The sequence below is a fragment of the Aegilops tauschii genome, chromosome 5 (assembly GCF_002575655.3).
Source record: "Aegilops tauschii subsp. strangulata cultivar AL8/78 chromosome 5, Aet v6.0, whole genome shotgun sequence".
Lineage (NCBI taxonomy): Eukaryota > Viridiplantae > Streptophyta > Magnoliopsida > Poales > Poaceae > Aegilops > Aegilops tauschii.
Window position 1 is genome coordinate 22,543,695 of NC_053039.3, and position 11,763 is coordinate 22,555,457.

The following is an 11,763-nucleotide window of genomic DNA, read 5'->3' on the forward strand; positions in this document are numbered from 1 at the left end:
AGACCAAGAATATCCGTCCCTGCATATTATTGAGTCCCCTCCAAGCGTGCCTTTTCCAGTCAGTCTCCCCTCATACCGCGATTTAGGGAGACCTATCTTCTTAAGGCCAGGAATGAAGTCAACACAAAACCCAATGACATCCTCTGTTTGATGGCCCATGGAGATGCTTCCTTCTGGCCTAGCGCGGTTACGGACATATTTCTTTAGGACTCCCATGAACCTCTCAAAGGGGAACGTATTGTGTAGAAATACGGGCCCCAGAATGACAATCTCGTCGACTAGATGAACTAGGACGTGCGTCATGATATTGAAGAAGGATGGTGGGAACACCAGCTCGAAACTGACAAGACATTGCGCCACATCACTCCTTAGCCTTGGTATGATTTCTGGATCGATCACCTTCTTAATTAGAGATTGCATTGAGGAATGCACATACCTTCACAATGGCTAATCGGACGTTTTCCGGTAGAAGCCCCCTCAATGCAACCGGAAGCAGTTGCGTCATAATCACGTGGCAGTCAAGAGACTTTAGGTTCTGGAACTTTTTATCTGGCATATTTATTATTCCCTTTATATTCGACGAGAAGCCAGTCGGGACCTTCATACTGAGCAGGCATTCAAAGAAGATTTCTTTCTCTTCTTTCGTAAGAGCAGCTGGCAGGACCTTCATACTGCTTCGGAGGCATGCCGTCTTTTTCGTGCAAACGTTGCAGGTCCTCCCGTACCTCAGGTGTATCTTTTGTCTTCCCATACACGCCCAAGAAGCCTAGCAGGTTCACGCAAAGGTTCTTCGTCACGTGCATCACGTCGATTGAAGAGCGGACCTCTAGCTCTTTCCAGTAGGGTAGGTCCCAAAATATAGATTTCTTCTTCCACATGGGTGCGTGTCCATCAGCGTCATTCGGAACAGCTAGTCCGCCGGGACCCTTTCCAAAGATTACGTGTAAATCATTGACCATAGCAAGTACGTGATCACCGGTATGCATGGCGGGCTTCTTCCGGTGATCTGCCTCGCCTTTGAAATGCTTGCCTTTCTTTCGATATTGATGGTTGGTCGGAAGAAATCGACGATGGCCCAGGTACACATTCTTGCTGCATTTGTCCAGGTATATACTTTCAGTGTCATCTAAATAGTGTGTGCATGCATGGTATCCCTTGTTTGTCTGTCCTGAAAGGTTACTGAGAGCGGGCCAATCGTTGATCGTTACAAACAGCAACGCGTGCAGGTTAAATTCCTCCTGTTTGTGCTCATCCCACGTACGTACACCGTTTCCATTCCACAACTGTAAAAGTTCTTCAACTAATGGCCTTAGGTACACATCAATGTCGTTGCCGGGTTGCTTAGGGCCTTGGATGAGAACTGGCATCATAATGAACTTCCGCTTCATGCACATCCAAGGAGGAAGGTTATGCATACATAGAGTCACGGGCTAGGTGCTGTGATTGCTGCTCTGCTCCCCGAAAGGATTAATGCCATCCGCGCTTAAACCAAACCATACGTTCCTTGGGTCAGCTGCAACTCAGCCCAGTACTTTCTCTCGATTTTTCTCCACTGCGACCCGTCAGCGGGTGCTCTCAACTTCCCGTCTTTCTTACGGTCCTCACTGTGCCATCGCATCAACTTGGCATGCTCTTCGTTTCTGAACAGACGTTTCAACCGTGGTATTATAGGAGCATACCACATCACCTTCGCAGGAACCCTCTTCCTGGGGGGCTCGCCGTCAACATCACCAGGGTCATCCCGTCTGATCTTATACCGCAATGCACCGCATACCGGGCATGCGTTTAGATCCTTGTACGCACCGCGGTAGAGGATGGAGTCATTAGGGCATGCATGTATCTTCTCCACCTCCAATCCTAGAGGGCATACGACCTTCTTCGCTGCGTATGTACTGTCGGGCAATTCGTTATCCTTTGGAAGCTTCTTCTTCAATATTTTCAATAGCTTCTCAAATCCTTTGTCAGGCACACCATTCTCTGCCTTCCACTACAGCAATTCCAGTACGGTACCGAGCTTTGTGTTGCCATCTTCGCAATTGGGGTACAACCCTTTTTTGTGATCCTCTAACATGCGATCGAACTTCAGCTTCTCCTTTTGACTTTCGCATTGCGTCCTTGCATCGACAATGACCCGGGGGAGATCATCATCATTGGGCACTGGTTCCTCTTGATCTTCAGCAGCTTCCCCCCTTGCAGCATCATTGGGCACATCGTCTGGTTCCTCTTGATCTTCAGCAGCTTCCCCCGTTGCAGCATCACCGTATTCAGGGGGCACATAGTTGTCATCGTCCTCTTCTTCTTCGCCGTCTTCCGTCATAACCCCTATTTCTCCATGCCTCATCCAAACATTATAGTGTGGCATGAAACCCTTGTAAAGCAGGTGGGTGTGAAGGATTTTCCGGTCAGAGTAAGACTTCGTATTCCCACATGTAGGGCATGGACAACACATAAAACCATTCTGCTTGTTTGCCTCAGCCACTTCAAGAAAATCATGCACGCCCTTAATATACTCGGAGGTGTGTCTGTCACCGTACATCCATTGCCGGTTCATCTGCGTGCATTATATATAATTAAGTGTGTCAAAAACCATTACAGAACATCATGAATAGATAATTAAGTGACCAAATTAATAGAAGTTCATCATCACATTAAAACCAAAGTACATACATAGTTCTCATCTAAGAACATATATATAGCTCTCCAGAGCATCTAATTAGTTAAACCATACATTGAAACTATGTAAAATATTTCAATGCGAAAACAAATGCGATCATAATCGCAACCAAGGTAACAATTGATCCAACGGCATAATGATACCAAGCCTCGGTATGAATGGCATATTTTCTAATCTTCAAGCGCATTGCATCCATCTTGATCTTGTGATCATCGACGACATCCGCAACATGAAACTCCAATATCATCTTCTCCTCCTCAATTTTTTTATTTTTTCCTTCAAGTAATTGTTTTCTTATTCAACTAAATTTAACCTCTCGACAATAGGGTCGGTTGGAATTTCCGCTTCAACCACCTCCTAGATAAATAAAATCTATGTCACGTTGGTCGGCATATTTGTCATAAACAATAAATGAACCAAATAGTTATAAAAAGATAATATATACCACATCCGACTCATAGACAGGACGAGAACCGACGGGGGCGGATACCAAAACCATCGCACTATGTAATCAGAAGGAATAATAAAAGTAACAAAATTTGACAAGTATCTATCTAAAGTAAGAATTTTTTTTCTTTCAGAAAGAAGATAAGAACAAGAGGCTCACCACGGTGGTGCTGGCGACGAGATCGGCGCGGGCGATCGACGGCGGTGAAGACGGGGACGGGACGTGACGGACCGCTAAACCTAGACAAATCTCGGGGAAAATGGAGCTCAGAGGTCGAGTTTCGATAGGAGAAAGATTAACTAGTGTGGCTCAGACATTTCACCGAACACCTCATGTGCATAGGAGATGAGCTAGAGCACCCAAATGCCCTCCCCTCGTCGGCCAGAAAAAACAGAGCACTGTGGAGTGCTCTGCTGTGGCGATGGGGTATATATAGGCAACTCATTGGTCCCGGTTCGTGGCACCAACCGGGACTAAAGGGGGGCATTGGTCCCGGTTGGTGCCACGAACCGGTACGCATGCCCCCCTTTAGTCCCGGTTGGTGGCACCAACCGGGACCAAAGGCCTTGTGCTGCCCCGCATCAAAAGTTTAGTCCCACCTCGCTAGTTGAGAGAGCTCGAGAGTGGTTTATAAGCGCTGTTGCGCCCACCCTCTCGAGCTCCTCTCAACTGCAGGCTTTCGGGCCTAACCGTTCTCTTTGACTGTGGGGCCTACTGGGCCTTCTGCGGGCTTGAATCCTGGCCCATGGATGGGTTTCAAGTCGTATTCAGGCCGTGGTGGCCCAGTAGGTGGCATAATTTTTTTCCCTATTTTTTTTCTCTTTTGCTTTATTTATTTTGTTTTGTTTCTACTTACAACAAAAAACTTATTTATTTTATTCCATTTTGTTTCTAATTACTTATGTATTTTACTTTATTTATTTTATTTTTATTTATTTTACTGCTGCTATTTTTTTATTTTACTGCTGCTATTTTTATTTATTTATTAAGGTTTATTTATTTTATTTACTATAGTTTATTTTATTTTATTTTATTAAGGTTTATTTATTTTATTAAGGTTTATTTATTTTATTTACTATAAAAAAATAAACATAGATGCGCCTATAGAGAAAATTCAACCTAAATTCATAATAAATTTCTACGAAATTCAAAGAAATTTACTCTGAATTTAGGTCAAATTCCCTGTATAAGGGCATCTATTTTCACTTTGGGAGGAGCTCAACAAGGCAGAGAGGGACGGGCTTATAAACCAGTGTGAGCGCCCTTCGGTTGGCGAGGTGGGACTAAACTCTGACCGCTACTATGACCAACCCTTTAGTCCCGGTTTGTGGTATGAACCGGGACTAAAGGGTGAGCCTCTGGTCCCGGTTCAAGCCACCAACCGGGACCAATGGTGGTGGGCCAGGAGCGAGGCCCATTGGTCCCGGTTTGTCCCACCAACCGGGACCAAAGGGGCCGGACGAACCGGGACCAATGCCCCCACGAGGCCCGGCAGGCCCCTGGCCGCACGAACCGGGACCAATGCTCACATTAGTTCCGGTTCGTGACTGGACCGGGACTAATGTGAATATTGCCCTGTGACCAAAGCCCAGTTTTCTACTAGTGTATGGCGCGCTCAAGCTCGCTCTAGATCACGGGGTTGGCCTTTACGGATACCTAGATCAAACCATTGCCGTGCCTCCCAAAACCATTGTTGCCAAGAACTCCGAAGGCAAGGAGGAAACAGTTCCTAATCCTGCCTATATCCCATGGCTTGTCCAAGACCAACAAATCGTAGCATACCTACTCCCCAACCTATCCAAGGAAGTGTGGACCCAAGTAGCCTCGATTGAAAAATCGCATGCTATCTGGACAGCTCTCTCCTACATGTTCTTTGCTCAGTCCTTATCCCGTGCCAACAACATCCGCTCCTCCCTCACCAATGCGAGCTTGTGAACATTTGTGTTAAAACTTGTATTTATATATAGCATGGCATTCTTTATGGTCTTTTTTTTTAATTCGTCCTGGAAAACTAATTTTTTTGTCTTTCTCACGGGGCAGTTTTATTATAAGAGGATGGTAGTTTATTTTTTAACGACATGGTAGTTTTATTAATAAGAGCGTGACATTTTATTAATAATAGGATGGTATTTTTATTATTTAGAGATGCCATTTTTATTATTAAGAAATCACTTTTTTTATTGATGGTATTTTTTATTATTAAGAGATGGCATTTTTCGTTGACTGAAGGGATTTTTATTTTATGAAGAGATGAGTTTTTTATTATTAAGAGATGACATTTTTTAATGAAGATATGACATTTTTATGAACATGTGGAATTTTTTGCGTATTAGTGGATTTTTTATTTTTAAGAGATGGTATTTTTTATGAAGAGGTGTGATTTTTTTATTGATTGTATTTTTGTTTATTCAGAGATGGCATTTTTAAGAGATTACATTTTTTTTCAAAATTTAACAGAGCCAACTTTTTTCTATGTGTTTTACTGACATGGATTTTTTTAATGAATTTTGGCACAGTGCACCTAATAAAGCAAAACAATATTTTTTGTGGCATTTTATTAAGTTAAGAGAACATTTTTGTAAAGTAGCATGGCATTTTTTATAAAGCACCAAACTGGGCTTTTGGGCCAATTGGGGTCGCGCTGCCCTCTCCCCTGGGATCGATCAGTCAGGGATGGTTCATTAGCTGGGAGCAGCCTGCCCCAGCTATCGAATTGGTTCGCTCACAACCTCCTTCACAGCGACTGATGGCCACTTATTGGCGTCCTTATTATTTCATTCACAAAAAATGTTACTCCTTTCGTTCCTACATATATAATTTTTTCAAAGATTTATATATGGACTACATATGTATGTATATAGATGTTTTTTAGAGTGTAGATTCATCCATTTTATTTTGTATGTAGTCCACATTAGAATATCTAAAAAGACTTATATTAGAAACAGAGGGAGTATATTATTTCGATATGTATTTTTTTTGTTAGAATTGATTTATTCCTGAAATAAATTGATTCTTTATTCTTTCCTCGCAAAAAAAGTCGATTTATTCCAGGACAAAACCTGAAGTACTCTATTTAATTTAAACCATGCATGCATCCATGGATATACATGCAATGTTATTGTACCATGATAGTTTGCTACCGTAATTATGTTTCGGTTGATGATAATAACATCAAAAAAAGTCGTACAATTATTCCCCACTCCAGATCGACAGTTCAAAAGTTAGGCCTCCGGAGAACAGGAAAAAATATCCATCATGAGCTTGTTTTAATTTTGGTTTTGACACCACACGACACTTCTCTTGTGGCATATGACATCATTCTAAGGTTCGTCGATGATCTGGTTACTGAAGTTGTTCCTGTATCTGTATCGGTTACATATATAGTGGAGACAAATAGAAGATTTTAGAGTTTGTTTTAATTATAATTACATTATTTCAATGTATTTGTGGTGTAAAATATTTTTTAAATAAACCTTGCACTCTCGGACATAAAACACAATGTTCCTCTTCTCTGATAGTTTTTTTTTTTAACTGAAAAGGTAGCACGGGGCCTACCTTATATTTCAAAACAGGCACAAGCCTGGAGGAAAGGTCAGTTACTCTTCTCTGATAGTTTGTTGCCGTAATTGTGTTTCAGTTCATGTTAATGACAACAACAAAATTTGTACACTTTCTTACCACAGCAGATCAGTAGTTCAAAAGGTAGGCTCCCATGAGAACATTAAAAATAATTATTGTCGAGAAAGAAGAGGTTCAAAGATGCCTTTATGGGAACCTTCAACATTGTTCTTGGTGAAGGAGTTGCCTCTAGTTGGACGAACAACTTATCACGGCAAGCTCAAAGTTTGGTGAGCTTTACTATATTAGGCCAATTGCAGTGATAATCGCGTTTCTAATGCCACAACACCATCCAATGTTATTCCCACATATTGTATGAGGGCTTTTGAAAAGAAGTTTAGGATGGCAGAACAATTGGCTTCACATAACTCTCCGTTGACATCTAACAGCATCCGAAAGGTTATTACAGGCAATCATGATTCTCAGCTCTGAGAAGATTGTAACCCTGGAATCTCGATCTTCAAATGAAATCATGACTGGATTCCGTGTCATGGACTTAACCATATCGAAACTACTGCGTAAACTAGGTACTGGAAATTTTCTTGCCACCAATCTATGACTGGCCGACTGAGTGATGATCGAAAAAAGACTATTTGTAAACACCCAGCGTGTTGAGCCCAAACAGAAGTAGCAGCACCAGCTACATTATTTTAGGGTGTGCATAACTGCTGAAATATTCAACGGTTGGACTTCTGCTTGATTGTCCCTTTGCGTTACTGTCATCTCGCTTATTTATTCAATGATGGTAGCTGAGGACATGGTTACCTTTCCCCATATATTCATACCGAGTTCCTCCTAGCTAGCATTGTTGGTTCATGACTCAGGCCCCATACACTACAGGATAGTTTATCATTTGCTTCTTAGTGCTTGATTACTTGTAGACATGGAGGTATCAGGACGTTTTTAACAAGATTGGAGAGGAGTCAGTCGATTGGTGGTGGAAGTTCGAGTTTGCATTTCTCATGCATATGAAACGTTGGAGTGCCAAGACGTAGCTAGCAATGTTTCGTTGCAGGCGCAAGATAAAAATGCGGAGCTAAGCTCATGGCCAGCTTCTAATTAAGGCCCTGTTCGGCAATAGACCAGCGACATCACGTCCAAGAAACTATGTCCATGGAAGAAAACAGCGAATCGCAAAAGCATTGAGTGGCCTCCTTTCAGTAGTTTACCGGAATGTCTTCTCTCACTGAATGCACATTGCCGAAAGGCTTAAAATAAATCTAGTAAAATACGTGCACCAATGTCAAGTCTGATACTAGCGGGTAGAGAAACCACTGTCTTCCTAATAACCACCCGACCACAGATTGGTTCAATAGGTCGATCCGGTTTTAAACCGTGAGATTGATTTTTTGTGTGTGTGAGAACGATTGGGGCCTGACAAAAGAATACGGATCAGGGAACACTAATCTTTTTTTAGATAGGAGAGACAAAAATGGCGTATAATATGGCTTACCTCTTAATTAAAGGGGTATTATAGACCTTTTAAACTTCCCTTGGCACTCGACGTTCCTCTCTAGTCTAGTTATTCGTTGCGCTGTTCCCCTGCTAGTCTCGCCGGCTGTGGCGTGGAGCGCTCTGCCGTCGATCTTTCCCGGTAACCCCTCTGGTAGGAGGTCCCGTAATAGATCTTCAGCAGCGCCGTGTGGGCTCCACAACACCCACATGAAGGGACCTATGCAGCCCCAAGGCTATCTTTTCAAGTTGCTTCTTAGGGAACGAGACCCTGCACGCAAAGCAAAGGAGCACGTCTAGCCATGCAAAGGCAGAAGGCGCACCTAATTTCCGTCCCCTCCGCAGCCTGCCAGGCTGCAACCATTGGGCGAACGGGATGCACTACTGCATTTCCTTCAGTAGTTCATACTTGTGCTCTGTGGCGATAGTTTACTTGATCATTTCGTTCAGTCTTTTATGTAGTTGCGTTCCAGTTTTCCCCTGTTTTATTCGTTTTCGTCTATATTCATTCGTTTTCATCTTGTCCCTATCATTCGCTTGTGAAATCTCTCCATAGTATTTGTATCCGTGCGTACCATGCTGTGTCTCTTTCTACTACATCTGTTTGCATGTTGCATTATTCTCATCGTAGTTAAAACTGTGATTTATCAAGTTCGCATTGTTGTCAATGGTTTCATCTATGAATATGCCTCTGATGAAGAAGACTGATTAAGTTTATTTCCTTCCACACTACTTCCGCTGCTGTGAGTGGGATTAGTTTCAAAGCTTTCGAAAGAAAATTTCAATCTTCCATTCACCCCCGTCTGGTCCATATACTCTTGGTCCTAATAGTACAGAATAAAGACAACCATCGACCGAACGATAATAAGATATGAAATTAACGCTTATGACTAAGTCGACTTATGAAATTAACACCTTCATGAGTAAACGTTGTGATGTCATCGTCACCACGTGATGCTGGAGACAACCCTGACAAGAACAACGTTGCATGTGCTCATCAAGGACACCAAGTCATGTGCTGCCACTATATTATATATGCTTCTGGAGTTCAGTTCCCCCTCTTAGACTCCCCTGTCAGAAATTTCTGTTTTATGTGCTCCGATCTTTATATATAGAGCACATAAAATATATAGACACACACACACAATTGTTTCGTGTGGGTCTTGTCTGATTACTAGTATCGAGGCATGAAAGACATTGGGAAGTTGACAACAATAACGAAGAGAGAACTAGAAGCCCAGAGGTAGATGTTTTCAACCTTTGTGCAGCTCATGCGATTGTGGCCATTAATTCCCTTGGATCTGCATTTCTCATGCACCTTCTGTGACCGAGAAACTTCAGCATCTAAAGGAGAAGGTGTACTTGAATTATAGACTGTATGAACCCGTTGCTTATTTAAGTGAAACCACTTGCTCAAACATGAATAAAAAGCATATATAAACTTTGTATGTACCATGGATAATAATAGTTGAGGAAACATTGATATGGTATTAAAACTTAACCAACATTCATAAAATAGTTGACTACTAATATCGACACTCAGGACGGTACGGTGCCATATAAATCACCTGTAAAAAGAGAAATGCGATTTATCCGAGACTACACTACAGGGAATTTAATGGCCCCCTGATCAATCTAATATCATGGTCAACAGGAAAGAACATTAGTATGATGCATCACTCCAAAATATACTACCAGTTTGATCAAGTACCGTGGCTATACATCGTGCATTCAGCCATCCTTCTTGACAGAAAATGCAGTCAAACACACATCTGAAGTAGTCTCACATAATTATTTTTGCAGCTGTGGTAGTGGCAATAAGTTTTTGAGTAATTTCAGTGGTTGGCATGGCAGTTGGCACTCTCACTTGCACTTTGAGTTTCATAACTACAAAATACAAAATAAGTATTAAAGTAAGTGTTGAAATATCATGAGTTAGTCTCCAATGTAGCAAAACAAATGACCTTACTGTAAAAATATTTTATTTTTCTATAGTAGCTGTAAGGAAACATAATTAATCAGAATGGATGGCTGGAGATGCAAGTCTCAGTCGGAACAAACATATTAGTGTACAATGAGTATGATGAGTTGTCTAAGAAATTAAGTCGGAACAAGCATTTAGCGATGCATATATTCCCATTATGCTACTTCTTCGGTCCAGAATTAGTTGTCAACAAAATGGATAAGCACGGATGTATGTAGAACGAAAATACGTCTAGATACAACTAGTTCCGCGGCAAGTAGTTCCAGACCGAGCGAGTATATCTTAAACATTTTACCGGGAAAAACATTACAATATTATTTAGGGATTGTTGCCTGAGCTAGTATGTATTAGAATGCAACCAGTCACCTTGGTCGGATACAACCCATTGGGAACTTATAGCTAGTTCCCACAACTGGAGGAGAAGTGAGGTTGATTAGGACTTGTGAGGGGTAGGCCAGACCACGTGGCATAACGCTCAGTTGTAAACGTTTAGCATGTAGGGTGCCAGAGATCATGTAACTGAACTTGTCAGGTGGGCTCAGCAAAGACACTGAGACATGTGTTGCCACTTTAAATATGCCTCTCAAGTTCACTTCCTCTTACAATAAGTTCCCATGTACGTGTGCAGCGTTCTCTCCTTACCTTGACCAAACATTTTCTAATTAATTACTTGCACCTGGGAATGGAAGGCAACGGAAAGTTCACAACACGAAAGAGCAAAGATGTAAGTGGTTGTCCATATCAGATCCTACGCTACAAATCAGATTATAGAAGCCATTAATTCCCTTGGACATCAATTTGCAAAGATAAACGTCGGTAGTAGTATGCAAGTAGTTGTACTAGACCTTAGAGCATCTCCACAAGATGATGTAAAAGTGGGTGCCAAAAATGGTTTAAGGGCAGCAGAGAAACTTACTATGCACCAGAATTTTTTTTGCCATAACATATGATGTAAAATTGGGGCCTTAAACAGTCGCACATTAACATTATGCATTGCATATTCCAAAATTACAAATTCCAATACGAAATGTTTAACATTAACATTAAAATGACATCACAGTAGATAGTTAGATAGTACTACACATGGATCAACACCCTACTCCTCCTAAAGTCTACACTAGACCATCACGGGGAAGGAGTGTTTGTACCCACAACATAGCATTAAAGTCGTCGCCGTATGAGTCGATGTACATTGCGCCTCCGCTCGAGGGGCCTAGCTAATAGTCATTGTCGTTGTCAGTAGATGGTTCAGCTGGTTGAACAACTCATTGACCACCGTGCTGATCCTATGAGCATGCTTCTCGTCCTGTTTATTCCTGTGCTCTTTGTCCCTCTTGGCGTAGAAGACAATCTCTTCCACCATGAGGTCAGGATTGGCCTTGGCGTACGTCTTCATGTACAAAGAATCCCTAGCTTCGGTTATGCGTTGCGCCTTGAACGGGCGATTTATCATGACTTAGTCTCCAATGTAGCAAAACAAATGACCTTACTATAAAAATAATTTATTTCTCTATAGTAGCTGTAAGGAAACATAATTAATCAGAATGGATGGCAGGAGATGCAAGTCTCAGTCGGACCAAACATATT